Source organism: Grammomys surdaster, unplaced genomic scaffold (genome assembly GCF_004785775.1).
Source record: "Grammomys surdaster isolate TR1022 unplaced genomic scaffold, NIH_TR_1.0 126059, whole genome shotgun sequence".
In the NCBI taxonomy this organism is placed as follows: Eukaryota; Metazoa; Chordata; class Mammalia; order Rodentia; family Muridae; genus Grammomys; species Grammomys surdaster.
In genome coordinates, this window is record NW_021620869.1 from 3,858,621 (window position 1) to 3,873,841 (window position 15,221).

A 15,221-nucleotide genomic window follows, 5' to 3' on the forward strand; every position below is an offset into this window, starting at 1 on the left:
AAATATTTGCGGCATGCTTCACGCATGAATGAATACCACATAATAAATACTTGCTGCTTATTTGGCCTTTGCTGTGTGTCAGGGCCCATGTAGAGTTGGTCTCTGAGACTTGCCCAAACCTGCCAGTGGAAGGATCACTCTTTCCACTTTCCAGATCATGTTCCAAGGTCACACTGGCTGTTTCTATTCACGTGTTCATTGTAGAAGCCAGATGGGGAGATGGATGGCAAATAAACGGCTCATGGGCTGATCAACAAAAGTAAACAAACTCTATCTACAGCCTGGGAGACATGGGTCTGTTGGCGTAGCAACCCAGGCCATGGTCGATCTTCCACTGGACTCTTTGGTCCTGAGTCAACCTTAACCAGCAGGAGCTCAGGCTTTTTATATTCTTGATTTTCATAAAGATACATCCTTGCCATTTTCTGAGCATCAAAAGTAGACTGTGTTTGGACTGGAGAAATGGCATTTCCAGTTCCTAGCACTCATGTTAGGTAGCTCACAACAGCCTGTAACATCTCGGGGACACATCTTGGGGACCAAGTGCCTCTGGCATTCATAAGTAACTGCACTCACATGTACATACCCACCTGAAGACACATACACCTACTATAATTAAAAATAATAAGAGTAAATATTGTTCTGGTTTGAGAAATGTTGTACTTTGGGCATGTGTGTCTTTTCCACCAGGTTCCTCCAGTGTGTCCCTCTGTCTGGGTAATCTTGTCTGTGGTATGCCTTGCAGGCCTAAGGATGAAGGCAAGAAGAAATAAAAAGCAGGTCCCAAGCCTTCGCAAGTTGATAAAAACTAGTAAAGTGAAACTTGAAAACAAACTGAAAAATAAGCAATTTAAACAACAGAGTACAATCAAGAAGTACTGAAAAAAGCAGAGGAAGCTAAGGTACGCTGTAAAAGATGCTGTATCTAAAAAATCCATTCCATTGGAGGACCCAAAAAGCAAACAACCAGTTAAAACGATGGAGAGGAAAGAGGAAGAGAAGGGAGAGGTCAGTCCTTTAGATATGATGGATGAGGATGACTTACAGCTGATAAAAGATTTAGGACAAAAAGCATCTTTTCTCACAAGAGATCTTTCTTCTTCTTTTTTTTTTTAATTTATTTTTTTTGTGTATAGAGTTTATTCAGGGCATGGGGAGGGGAACCAGGAGGGTAGTAGAGGCAGGGAGAGAGAGAGGGGAGGGAGAGGAGGAGGGATTGCGGGAAGGGGAGAGGGAGAGAGGAGAGAGAAAGAGGGAGGGTGAGGAGGAGAGGGGAGAGGAGAGGAGAGAGAAGAAACGAGAAGCAGAGGAGTAGAAGCCGGCCATCAGCACGTGGAAAGAGGGGGAAGGGAAGTGGTCGAGGGGACAGGGAGAAGCACAAGGCAAGAGAGGAACAAGAGATCAAGAGAGAGAGAGGCAAGAGAAAGAAGAGATCTTTCTTCTAGTAAACTTGTTCTCGTCAAGAAATGAAAGCATGAGAGTGTGATAGAGAAATATGAAAAGGTGCCAAGAACTTTGCAAACTGCACCAGAGAAGAAGTTGATTCACCCGCTTCCCATCAAGGCTAAGAGTGGCATAATTCCACAGACTAGGGAGAAGCCAGTCACTGACATCCAGCAAGAAGAAGATGAAGAAGGGCTGGAAGTTGAGAAAGAGGTCATTGAAAACTCCAGACAAGAGCTGGCCATAGAAGAGCATGTGATTGTGAGAAAGAAGAAACTACAGGTCAAGAAAATACAGATGGCATCCTTGGCATCTGCTGTTCTAACAGATCCAGAAAGTCATATTAAAAAACTGAAAGAGCTGCATCCCATGCTGATGGAGCAGGACCCTGATGTGGCTGTCGTGGTCCATCTCACGGATAGAGTTGTTTAAGGACATCACTCCCTTGTATAAAATCTGGCCCCTAACTGAAGCAGAAAAATCTACCAAGATTCATAAAGAAACACAGAAGTTAAGAGAATTTGAAGGAGTCCCGATTAGCTGATACAGAGTCTATTTGGAAAATCTGGAGCCAGCAGTTAAAGACTGGAAGCAAAGGAAGCTGAAGAAGAGAAACGTGGTGTCCTCAAAGGCCTACCAAGGGCTGGCTGAAGTGGCAGTGAAGAGCCTGCGTGAACTGGTGGTGGCTCTGCCCCAATTTAGGTTTCCCAACATCATTGTACTGACTGTCTCTCTAGTGAACAATGGGTCAAACCCAGTATCTCAAATGCGTAGTGAAGCAATAAAGAAACTATTTAAACAGGATAAGTTAGGCCAAGCTTCTCTTGGTGTAATTAAAGTGATCTCTGGTTTTGTAAAGGTCTTACGAAGTTAAGACCAGAGATGTTAAAAAAAAAAACATTTTTATGCCTGCAGATCAAGGAAGTAGAAGTGAAAAAAAGACACAGAGGACATTAACAAACCAAAATGGTTCATGACTTTCAAGGAAAGGAGAAAAACTCTGCAAGAATGCTAAGAAAGTGGGAGAAAGCAGAGGAGAAACTAGAACGGAAACTTGGGGAGGCTGAAGCTTTGGAGAACACTGAGAGAGATGCTGAACATTGTGTCTGTGACCTACTTCAGAATACTGAAGAAGGCCCAGAGGTCACCTCTTCTGCTAGTGGTTCTAGAAGGTCTTGCCAAGTTTACACATCTTATAAATGTGGAGTTTTGGTTTTGGTTTTTGGTTTTTTGGGTTTTTTTTTTTATGATTTTATAGTGGTTCTTCATACCCTCATTGAGTCTGGTGATCTAAGTTATCAAGAAAGTCTTCACTGTGTTCAAACTGCTTCTCATATTCTTACTGGACAAGGTGATGTTTTAAATATTGACCCAGTGAAATTCTACACACATCTCTACAAGACACTGTTCATATTACAGGCTAGTTCTTCCAAATTCAAGCATTGGCCTTTTAGCAACTACCAGGATATTGATGCATACTTTTCCCAGAACAGGTCTCTTGCTTGATAATGAGGCTCAGGAAGCGGGGTGTTTCTACCTGAGCTGTAGGAGCTAGAGTACTGTAATGCACAGAACACCATACTGTGGGAGCTACACACACTTCGGAGACATTACCATCCCACTGTGCAAAGGTTTGCAGCACATCTGCTTGCTGGGGCACCATCTGAAGGCGCGGAGGCCCTCAAGATCTGCAGTTGAACTTTCTGAGACTTACAGCATGACAGCAATGACTTTCAACCCACCTATTGAATCTTTTTTTGTTTTGCTTTTTGTTTGTTTGTTTGTTTTTGTTTTGTTTTTTTGAGACAGGGTTTCTCTGTGTAGCCCTGACTGTCCTGGAACTCACTCTGTAGACCAGGCTGGCCTCGAACTCAGAAATCTGCCTGCCTCTGCCTCCCAAGTGCTGGGATTAAAGGCGTGTGCCACCACTGTCCTGCTCTATTGAATCTTCAAACTCCAAAAAGAAGCATAAATTTTTACAAGGAGACTCATTTTTGAATGAAGATTTAAATCAACTAATCAAAAGATATTGTGATGAGGCTGCTACTGAGGTACCACTGGATTTCACCAAGTGTCTGAAAACGTCATTCCGGTCGTACGAGGAACCAGTGAACTCCCTATATATCTGTACATAGTATGCAGATGCATACAGATGTGTGAGGGCCTGTTCCGTTTTGTACAAGGAAGACTTCCTAAGAATAATTGTATGAGAACTGGAGCAGAGCCACAGAAGACACTGCTTATTGGCTTGCTCTCCATGCCTTGCTTGGCTTGCTTTTTCATACAGTCCACACCAGGGAGTGGCACTGCCCATCAGTCACGAATTCTGTAAATGCCCTGCAGACATGCCATAGTCTAGTCTATGGAAGCAGTTCTTCAGTTAAAATTTCCTCTTCTCAGATGACTCCAGTGTGTGTTAAGTCGACAAGACTTAAACAAGACAGTTATTAAATTCTCTTTATAACTAAATAAATATTGTCATTGCAGAACACCATAGATGAAAGTAAATAAATAAATAAATAAATAAATAAATATTGTTTAAAAGGAGACCACACTTGGACTTTACATTAAAGTACGTGTTTTATTAAAATAATGCAAAAACAATACCCTTGACAGTGGCCCTTGAAAAGTGAACTTCATGGACACGCAGGCCCACTTGCTTTGTTCGGTCTGCACCTCAACACCTCAGACACACACAGGCACTTCAGATACTTCTCTTGTTGTTGCCATAAAACATCTGACAAAAGCAACTTAAGGAAGAATTCGTTTTGGCTCACTCTTTCAGGGTGTAGTCCCTCGTGGCAAGGACGGCATGGATGCCGAGGCGGCTGCTCACACTGCGCCCATGGTGAGGATGCGGGGAGAGATGCTGCATGGCCCCCGAGGCGGCCGCTCACACTGCGCCCACGGTGAGGATACGGGGAGAGATGCTGCATGGCCCCCGAGGAGGCTGCTCACACTGCGCCCACGGTGAGGATGCAGGGAGAGATGCTGCATGGCCCCCGAGGAGGCTGCTCACACTGCGCCCATGGTGAGGATGCAGGGAGAGATGCTGCTGCTGCTCCACTTCCATTTTCCTTATTCAGTCCAGGATCTCAGGCCATGGGATGGTGCTGCCCACATTCAGGGCAGATCTAGAAACCCCCTCACAGACACGCTCACACTTTTAACTCCAGAGTGGTTTTAGAGCTTGTCCTAGTTTGCTTTCCATTGCTGTGGCAAAGATCATGACCAAAAGCAACTTGGGAAGTCAAGGCAAGCGCTCAAGGCAGGAACCTTAAGACAGGAACTGAGGAACTGCCATGGAGAAGTGCCGCTGACTGCCTTGCTCCCTGTGTCTGCCTCAGCTACCTTTCATGTACCACCTGCCCAGGGGTGGCACTGCCCACAGTGGAATGGGCCCTATTACAGCAATCATTAATCAACCCCCCCCAAACTTGCCTACAGGCCAATCTGATAAAGACATTTTCTCTGTTAAGGTTTCCTCTGTTTAGGTGACTTTTGTCAAGGTGACAAAAGCAAACAAAATAACCTCAAAATCAAACAACAAACTGATAATCTTAACCTTCACAGGCACATGGTAACTATTTGTTGAATAGTGGTTAGATTATTATTAGAGATGTTCTTTCAAAAGGTTCTTAATAATCTGGCTATAATTTAGAAGTACACTATGGTTTTAATGAAAAGGGAAAGTTATAATGTTTCTTATACAATGTGGCCTCAGTAATGTGTGTCCCTCCCCATGTTTGTGTGTGTGTGTGTGTGTGTGTGTGTGAGAGAGAGAGAGAGAGAGAGAGAGAGAGAGAGAGAGAGAGAGAGAGGTGGGGGAGACAAACAGACAGACCAACAGACAGACATACTGGATGGATGGATGGATGGATGGATGGATGGATGGATGGATGGATGGATGAAAGAAAACCTCAGTCCAGTAGTTTCAGACTCTTGGAGGTTATGTCCCAGTGTTGTAGTTGTGGGACAGTTGCTCTGATCCTTTATGCTTCATTATACTTTCAATTTATTTCTTAATAAACGTTAACTATTAATGTTTTCAAGTCAGAAATTGTCAGCGAGAGCCAAGAAATAAGGATGTCTTTGAAGGAAACATGGTCAGAGACCTTCTGATTTCCCATTGTGGGATGACTGTCTTCTTTCACATTCATCTCTGGGAGTGAAGTTTGTCCAACGTGGGAGTGAGCCTGGAATTAGGGAGACAGCTGTGACCAGAAACAGTTGCCTTCCGCCATGCAACAGCAAACAAGTCTGGCCTTTGAAATCCTCGGTCACCTTACCAGGTAGTGAAGGATTTGCACTTACAATGCTTGGAAGAGCCCTGCAACCTTTCTACATGTGGAAGCCTGAAAGGAAACCCAGCCCCAGCCCCCCCCCAAGCTCAAGGCAGAGTCAAGGCCCAGTGCAGCACGATCTGAGCTCTCGACTGGGGTCTGATGGAGTAGCTTAAAGCCTTGGAGACACACAGAGATTCGTTTGTTTTGGCACGTGCTTGGGTTTCTTTTTCTGTTGCTATGATAAAATACTCAGACAGAAGCAAGATATGGGAGGAAGGGTTCATTTGCTCACAGTTCCAGGTAGTAGTCTACCATAGTGAGGTCATAGTGACAGGAGATTGAGAGAACTGTTTGCACATCTGTGACTCGACTGTGACCTGTCCACAGTCAGGTGCAAAGAGCAAGGATTAGTACACACAGACTCCTGCTCAACTCATTTCTTTATCCTTAGGCAGCATCCCTTGCCTATGGAATGGTGCCGCCCATGGTGGGTTGGATCTTCATATATCAATTCATGTAACCAAGATAACCCCCCATAGACTAACCTGATGTAAGCAATTCCATACTGACACTCTCTTTCCAAATAATTCTAGATTGTGTCAGATAACAATTAAAACCAAGGGTCACAGAGCACTTTGCTCTGTGGGAGATAGAGACAAAGACATTTTATTCTATTTCTCAAATAAACCTTTCTGTTGCTTAAGTCCTAAGCCAACACTTGCCAGAAAAGTCTAGCTGACTAGTGTCCAAAGTCAGATTAACTAAGCGCTATTTGCCTTTCTAAAAAATTACCGAGGACAAGTTTTACAGGTCAATCAGAGCACCGTGAACTTGAACATTTCTTCTGGAGTGAGAAATCTTGGCAGGCAAGGATCAGAAGATGCACCCCAGGCCAATACCAAGACCTGAGGAGCCTCAGACACCATGGAGAGCTCCTAGTCTTCCTGTCTTCCCATGTACTCTACACAGTCACCTGAACCTTGGCTACCCAGGCCCAGGCCCACAGGGAGTTCTCTTGCCTGGATACCTATACCCTCCATGCCTATAAGCCTGTGATGAAGCCTTGCTGGCCTCATGGTCCCACCTAGACAGCCTTGACTGGATGTTCCAGTAGCTGCCTTGGCTGTCTCCCGACCTGTACCGTATCATCTGTCCAGAATGTAAGCAAGCTCCCAGGAGGCAGCTTGGGCCCTGGCTGTCTCCTCAGGACCTCTGTCATCTCTCCTTTCTGGGGAGACCTGGCCAAAGTCTTCTTTCTCAGTTCCACTGCCCCAGGCACCCCGTATTCAAGAAATTGGTTGAATTAAAGCCCACTTTCCAGATGTTTCTACCAGAAGTGGTCTCAGAAAGCAGACAGTAAAATGAGGCTTGAGAGCTAAATCAGCAAGGGTGCAGGAAAGGAAGACCTGACAGTCTCCCACTACTGTAAAGACCACGGGGCAACCTTCATTGTGGTGAAGTTAGGTTGTTTTACCAGCAGGGGGCACCATCTCCACTAGTTGGAAAGACGTTGGAATATCCCATTCTGTTGAGGAGGTCCCCTATAGAAAGTTTGGGGACCTTCATGACAGCATAGACTCTTGCAACTAAAGAACAGAACTAGCTGAGGATCAGATTTGAAATTAATTCCCAAGAAATGGAGTTCCAGGAAGGCTTAATTCTCACCTCCAAGGCCACATTCCCAATTGAGAAGCAATATGGCCCTTTGACTGGAAAGGTAATATCTAGGCAACTGTCCCTGATTCTCCAGGCCTCTGGAGGTGTCCCACCCCTATGCACTCTTCCTCCTTCTCAAAGACAGTGAGTGATGGTTATTCCAGAATCCAGCTCAGTCTCCTATTGAAACAGATGACTAGGGTCAAGCCCAGGCAGAACCTTTCTGGGACCTTCCTGGCCCAGAGAATGGATGAAGTACTACAGGGGCTGCTGGTAATCCAGCTGGTGTTGCACAGACAACAGGAACCAGGCAAGTGACACCCAGGACTGCACAGAATACAAAGGGGAATGGATCGGACAGCAGGATGTGAGTTTTGACCACAGTAGGAGCCTTTCAGACCTGACAGCTCAGGGACAGACCTTGACCATGGTGACATGGCATTCTCAAATGGCCACCAGCTATGAAAACGATGAAACTTTAGCTTCCTTCCTAGGTATAGCTCTGGCTTCACACGGGCACTGAGTATGAGAAATGACTGCAGGGTCATTTCCTGGATCTCTGCCAATGTTGTTTCCATTCCGCAATAATACTGATTTGATTCCAAGAATAATGCATTAGAGAAAGGGTGTTTAGAGCATGGTTGGGGACTGATGAACAGGGTTGTTTGAGAGGCTCAGAGCTCAGCCCATGTGCAAAAGGAAAAGAGGAGGAGTCTGGTTGGTAGCCCTGGGAAACAGGCGGTGGGGATGAAGACAGTCTTCATCTGAAAAGAGTCATCAAAAATCTTTCCTGGGTAAGTGGCCTTCCAGAGATGGATGATATGGGGATCACCATGAGCCTGCAGGGACAAGTAACTCGGGAATTCTTTAGTTTTCTTTCTTTTCTTTCTCATTTTCTTATCAAATGTGTATACTGTGCAGAGCAGAGGAATAGGCTGAAGTATTCTCAAACTATTTACAAAGTTTAACTATGTTTTTAAGAGTCCCCATGTGTTCTGTCTTTGGTAAATCAGACCTTAAGCTAGCACTCCATGCTCCCTGTGGGACCCAGTTATGTGCAGAGGCCAAGCTAAGCAGTGCTAACCTGAACCCCGAGAAGCAGGAAATGTGAGGTGAGTAGCATGTGACCCCTTGAGGTCTGGAAGGTACAGAGTGAGCAGGGGTGGGAGCCTGCTGGAAATTTCTGCCTTCCATTTTTGTAGAGTGGTGTTTGCCATGATGGCAGTTTCAGATCTTATGATTGGCCAGCGGTAGCCACCGTGTTCCAGAAGCCACACTATGAGGATGTCAGGAACTGTCTCTTTTAATCCTCAGAACCCCAGGATAAGACAAGTCAAAAAAAAAAAAACACTCCAGAAAACAACAGGCAAAGGGCGCAAATAGACATTCCTCCAAAGAAGACGTGAAAGTGACCAAGTCCATGAAAAATGGTCCGTGTTAGTGACTAAGGAAATGCAAATCAAGGAGTGGGGAGATGATTTGGTGGGTAAACCATGAACAAGCCTCACAACCTGAGTTTGATTCCCAGAAGCCTCATAAAAAGCTAGATGTGGTAGCATGCATCTCAGCATTCCTGGGACTAGACGGGAAATGGAGACAGAGAACCTCCCAAAACCTCATAGGCCAGCTAGTCTGGAGTAGACAGCACAGCAGCAAACAAGAAAGACAGACTCTGCCTCAGTATGGGTCAGCAAGGAAGGACAGACCTGGCTCCCAAAAGTTGTCCTCTAACCTCCATATGTGACCTGTGGCAAGGGCTTACACTTGCACACACACAAAAACACGTTAAAGAAAAAGCATATCAACCCACAGTGAGATTCCACTTCTCATTCCTTAGGACAGTGGTGTAGTTTGAATGTGGGCCATCCTGACAGGCTGATGCTGTTAGTGTTTAGTCTTCAGGTAGTGGAATCAAATCTCAGCTGTACAAAATGCTCTGTGCTTAAAAGTAGAAGGAATGTTCAATTCCATGCTATATGTTTTACCACAGTGACTTTCTCTTTTTTTGAGACAGGGTTTGTGTAGCCCTGGATGGCCTGGAACTAGACTAGGCTGGCTTTGAACTCACAGAGATTTGTTTGCCTATGCCTCTGGAGTGCTAGGATTAAAGGCACATGCCACCACCGAAGTGTTGGAGAGATGCTCACTGGATGAAGCTCTTGCCGCACAGGTGTGAGGACCAGAGGTTTGTATCCTCAGCATCCACATAAGCATAAAGCAGAGGTGATGGGCCTTCTACAGGGGACCCTCTGAGCAAACCAACTAGCTACGCTAGCTGAACTGGCAAACTCCAGAGTTAGTGAGAGACCCTGGCTAGATAAATAAATTGGAAAGTGATTGGGGAAGAGACTTGGTGTTAACCTCTGGCCTCTACACGCCCGTATGTGCATGCACACCTGCACTCATGCAAACACACACATACATGTGCCACACACACAAACCCTCAAAGGAACTGCAAGCATCAATTCCATTTTGTGGAAGAGATCAGTGAGAGCTGATAGCAGGTCTCATCTGGGACTGGATAGGTATGGCCACAGACCCTAGGCTTTCCAGAAGTTATTTACTCTTGACCAGTTGGAACATTATGCCTGAGATGACCCCATGATGGGGGAGGAGATGCCCATATCTGGTCTTTCCTGAGACAGAGATTCAGGCATGTTTTCTCAATATTCATTTAGTAATATAGGCCATTCTCTTTGTTCAATCCAAATAGATAAATTTTTATGTGTGCTTTGCAATTGTTATAAATTTAGGACAGATAATACTGGGCATAATGCTGGCATTGAGAAAAAAAAAACCAGGTCTGCACCGTGCAAGAAGCTGCTGAATGAGCCCAGGCTCGTTCTTGGGACTCTTGGGGATCCTCACGAAGGAGCATGGAATGAATGGCTGCTTTTGTTGAGTGCAGTGAAATGTTACAAACAAACAAACACAAAAAAGCAAAAGCATTCAACTTGTTGAGACTTACAAGGTTCTCCAGGAGTCTACCCTTGTAGTCAATGTGGCCTATGCTGGGCTTGAGAGTGAGCCTGCTGCCAGCATGGTGATTGCTCTGGGGATAGGGTAGGGACTGGAGCTGGTTCCCAACTAGCCAGAATGAACCCATTAGCAGCTGGGGGCTCTGTTTTCCCGGGCATTCCCATTGTCTACTGTTGACTTTGTGCCTGCAGAGACATTGAAATCTGAAAAAGAAAAAAGAAAGAAAAAAAGAAACCACAGTCTTCAACTTTTTCCAGAAAGATAAAAGGTGAGATGTCACTGGAGAGCCACACCAAAGCTTTCTTCTGACCTCCAAAGACTCCTCCCTGGAGCTAAAACACACCCAGAACAGCTGGAGATCAGCCACAGGGCTCCTATACAAACCGAACAAAGGGTTGGATTGCTACAAAAACGTTGTTACAGAAAGTGGGTCAGCCATTTAACGATAGTGCGGATTGGAGTCCTTGGGCTAGCTAGCTAGCTCTCCCTGCCCCTCCCCACACACACACAGAGGACAATACATCTGAAAGGCTAGGGTATCTAGGGATAGACACAGACATGACTCTTGTAGGTATCACTGAGGTGGTTTTGGATAGAGAAACCCCCCAGCCATAGAAGGAGAGCTTCAGACAAAAGAAGCCAGACTTTCAAGCCCAAGTGAGTACCAACTCCTGGGAAAGTTCCATCCTAGCCAGCACAGAATATTTTAAAGAAGAGTTCATCTCTGAGTTTACATAAATATGATCTGGCATTTGACCTGAGCAGAGGCTGAAGAGCAGCAGGAAACATAGGAAGAAAAGAGTAGAGAAAGAAAGGAGATTTTTTAAAAAAAATCACACTTTGGATACAATGGTTCTGGGGTTTGGCTATGGGCTGAGCATGCCAACCAAGGCCTCATGAGTGAGAAACTTGGCCCTCTGTGTAGTGGTTCTGGGAGGAGGAGGTGCTTAAGACGTGAGACCCAGTGGGTAAAGAGATGGCTAAATGGTCAAGAGCACTTGGTGTTCTTGTAGAAGACCCACATTCAATTTCTAGCACCCACATGACAGCCGACAACTGTCTGTAACTCCAATCCTGTTGGATCTGATGCCCTCTTCTAGCCTCCAAAGGCACTGCATGCACATTGTGCACAGACACACATACCAGGCAAATACACACACACACACACACACAATCTTAAAATGAAATGAAAACTGAACTCCAGTGGTCATTGGGGGTTCTGTCCTTGAAATGACTTAAGGAGCCCCAGGTTAGTCTCTAAGGAACATTATTTAAAGCCACCTCCTCTAGCTTCCTGTCTCACTTCATGATCTTCTCCCACGTGCGTTCCTGTAATAACACCAAGAACCATGATACAGCACAGCAGAGAGGCCCTACCAGAGCTGGCAAGACCTTAGACACCAAGACTGCGAGATGGAGCGATGCTTACCTTTGAGGAAACAGGGAAATAGTTCTTATTTTAAGTGGGCTTCAAATTGAGGAGGACTCTGAATGTTAATGTTAAGGCAGGAAAATGAGTGGGAAAACAGGAACCCACGATCCACTTGACTCGAGCTGTATCTGCACTCCTTTTTAAACAGTGCACTGTCCCGCCTAGCACCTCCCATTGCATCAAACTGCACGCGCGTGTGCACGTGCATACACACACACACACACATACACACACATACACACACACACACACACACACACACACTCTACTCCAGTGTACTCCAGGCCTTCCGTCTCTTAGTAACCCTTGGAAATTTTCCTCCCATCGTTACTTTCCTTTCAAACATGACCCAGGATATATGGGAACTTAAGAGAACGAATGAGCCAGTTATGGGTGTCTGTGCAGTAAAGCAAACTGTATCTTCTGAATGAACTTTTAGGGGAAACTCCCGATTACTACTTTAAGCCTATGCATAATTGGATGTGCATATGATTAAAACCATATGCATTGTGGGAAAGAAGAAGTGTAATAAAGACTTATGTAATCCAAACCTGTCAGTCAACATAGAGAACCATCCACACTACAACCTTTAGACACCAACGCCTCTTCTTCCTCCTCCTCTTAGGCCCCATAAAAGAAGTCTGGGACAATAACCATTGCTCTTGGGCATTCTAGCTCCCACATAGAGTACTTTTTACTGTCTCTTTAAATACGACTTCTTGGTACTTTACTCTGTATGTGCTTTTTTAATTGTCTGAATAAGACACTAAGAACCTAGAGACACCTGGCCCAGTCTAAACAAAGTCACTGGCAACAAGGTGATATAACTTAATTACTAGGATGACAACCAGCAGCTCCACAAGAGGGAAGTCATGCCTGGCTCTGGAAACCTAGACAACGCCCCAGGGCTAGTGACGTCATGGATCTTGGAGGAGAACCTATGGCCACCACTGTACCAAACCAGCACAATCTTTAACTATATTCTGGATATCTGTCCTTATACCTGCATGGTATAAGTATGGTCCTCAGACCTCACCAAGGGAACTTCTCTTTGCAACAGACAGACCATTCTAGAAAGTGTGCATTTTTCACAGAGGCGGCGGGGAGGAATAGTGATATCTTCTTTACTGTTTTCCAAGACCTCCATGTAGTTTTTCTGGTTTAGTTTATAGAGTTGTCTCTCTTATCTGAGATTTTGATTTCCTAGACCCATATCCACCATTCTGTGTTCACCAATTCTACAGGGGTTTTTGGTTTGGGTTTTGGTGGTGGTAGGTTTTTGGTTTTGTTTGTTTGTTTTGTTGGTTGGTTGGTTGGTTTTTAGTTTTGGGGGGGTGTTTTTGGTTTTGTTTGTTTGCTTGTTTGTTTTGAGACAGGGATTCTCTATGTAGCCTTGGTTGTCCTGGAACTCCCTCTGTAGACCAGGGTGGCCTCAAAGTCAGAGATCTTCCTGAATACTGGGATTAATGGAGTGTGCAGGTAGGCTTGAAGATTTTTTTTTAAAGAAAAAAAAAAACAAAACAGGGCTGTTATAAGTCTGAGTAGTGAATGTCATGAGTACCACAGCTCTGATTTTAGCTGTTTGTGTTGTTGCTGTGGATGTTCTGTGGATGTGCACCAAGGTGTGTGTGTGTATGTGTGTGTTTTATTTGTTTTTATCATCCACCATTTGATCTGTAGACTGTTTATAATGTCTGCATAGGTTTGGACCAAGAATATAAACTTAGTCATCTCCTGAACCTAGTTGTTTAAGAAATCACGGTGTTCATATTTACCTAATTATTAAAAATAAAGTCTGGCTAGGCGGTGGTGGCGCACGCCTTTAATCCCAGCACTTGGGAGGCAGAGACAGGCGATTTCTGAAGTCGAGGCCAGCGTGGTCTACAGAGTGAGTTCCAGGACAGCCAGGGTTATACAGAGAAACCCTGTCTCGAAAAACCAAATAAATAACTACATAAATAAATAAATAAATAAATAAATAAATAAATAAAGTAAGTTAGTAAGTAAGTCTGGGAAATGGATGAAGGTCAAATAAAAGCTTTGGCCCCACCACGTGAAGACCTCAGTTCCACTGCTGGTCACATGACTAGAGTCGTCATGCAAGCCATTCTAAGCCTGCACTAAACGTCTGCTTAGAAGGATGTTTTATTTTATACTTAAGAGTTGATAACTTTTAAAAAGTTATTTTGTGAAATTATAACCATACTTATACAAACGTATTACATACATCACGTACATATACAAGATTATATATGTTTTACAATTATTTATTTGTATGTGTGTGCGCAAGTATGTACGTATACCTACATCTTCACTCACCTGCCCATGTGTGCCACCAAATCCAGAGGCCAGAGGACATCCTTTGGGAATCCACTCTTTTTCTGCCTTGTGGATCTTAGGGCTGGAACTCAGGTAGTTAGGTTAGATGGCACATGCATTTACCCAGTGTGCCATTTCATGGGACCCTACATATAATAAGTTATTGCAGGATATATATTTTGTAAAATCCAGAAAAATTAAAGAAATCATGTTTCCTTATATTTCAAGGAGGAAGAATGTAAAGTTGGGGGTGTGTCTTCCTGGTTTGCTTTTTAAGTATATATCACACAAAGATAGGTGACCTACACACTTCACTGTAAGGTAAATTCATTTTAGAAGATTACCTTGCAAACCTGGGTTTTTCAGCCCAATATTTAGCTTCAAGGTAGGCGTTTCTGGTAGAGGCATTCCACAGTGAGCCTTGCCTCCTTGGCACCGAGAACAGAGAACAGAACAAGACGTCCCGAGACTCCTGATCTTTGACCCCAAGGTCAACCATCTGAGGCCAGGACAGCCAGGTTGGACTAGGCTTGTGACTCTGAGTGCTCAGCTAATGCATCACAAGTGCAGGAAGTGGATAAAGGAAACACCCGGTGACTTCCATCAAATCCAACTCCCCGCCCCCCACCCCCGGGAATACCATTGCCCTGAGACAAGGCCTCCATCAGCCTCCGTTGCATTGAGCGGACATATTGTGTCCACCAGGAACAGAAGTAGTTAGCATCCACTCCTTGCCACACACATCCAGAGCTATCATTCTGTGGTTGCGCCTGTGTTCCAGGGAACCTGCGTCCGAGGAGCACAAGGTCTCCATGGCCTTGAGAGGTGGCTAGTGAGGAGCACTTACTTGATGGAGTGTATTTCATGACAATGGTTCCACTTTCATTCTTCTTAACAGAACTTGGGAAGATTGTTTTCTAGCTAATGAATCTCAGAAAGCTGGTTCCTTATTGCAACTGAACAATGGCAACTCTTATTTGCTAGGAATATGCTCTAGTGGCTGTGCAGATCTGAGCCAGAGCTGGGGACTGAGTGTCTCTCCATCTATATGGCCTTGGTTGCCACCAGTTTGCTAATGGGTCATTGTAGCAGCTTAGATATGGCCA

General features: G+C 44.7%; 1 pseudogene; it reads left to right on the plus strand.

Annotated features, from left to right (window-relative positions):
- The first annotated feature begins 753 nt into the window (after positions 1-753).
- LOC114610738 overlaps positions 754-15,221 on the plus strand; it is a 21,146-nt pseudogene continuing 6,678 nt past the window's right edge.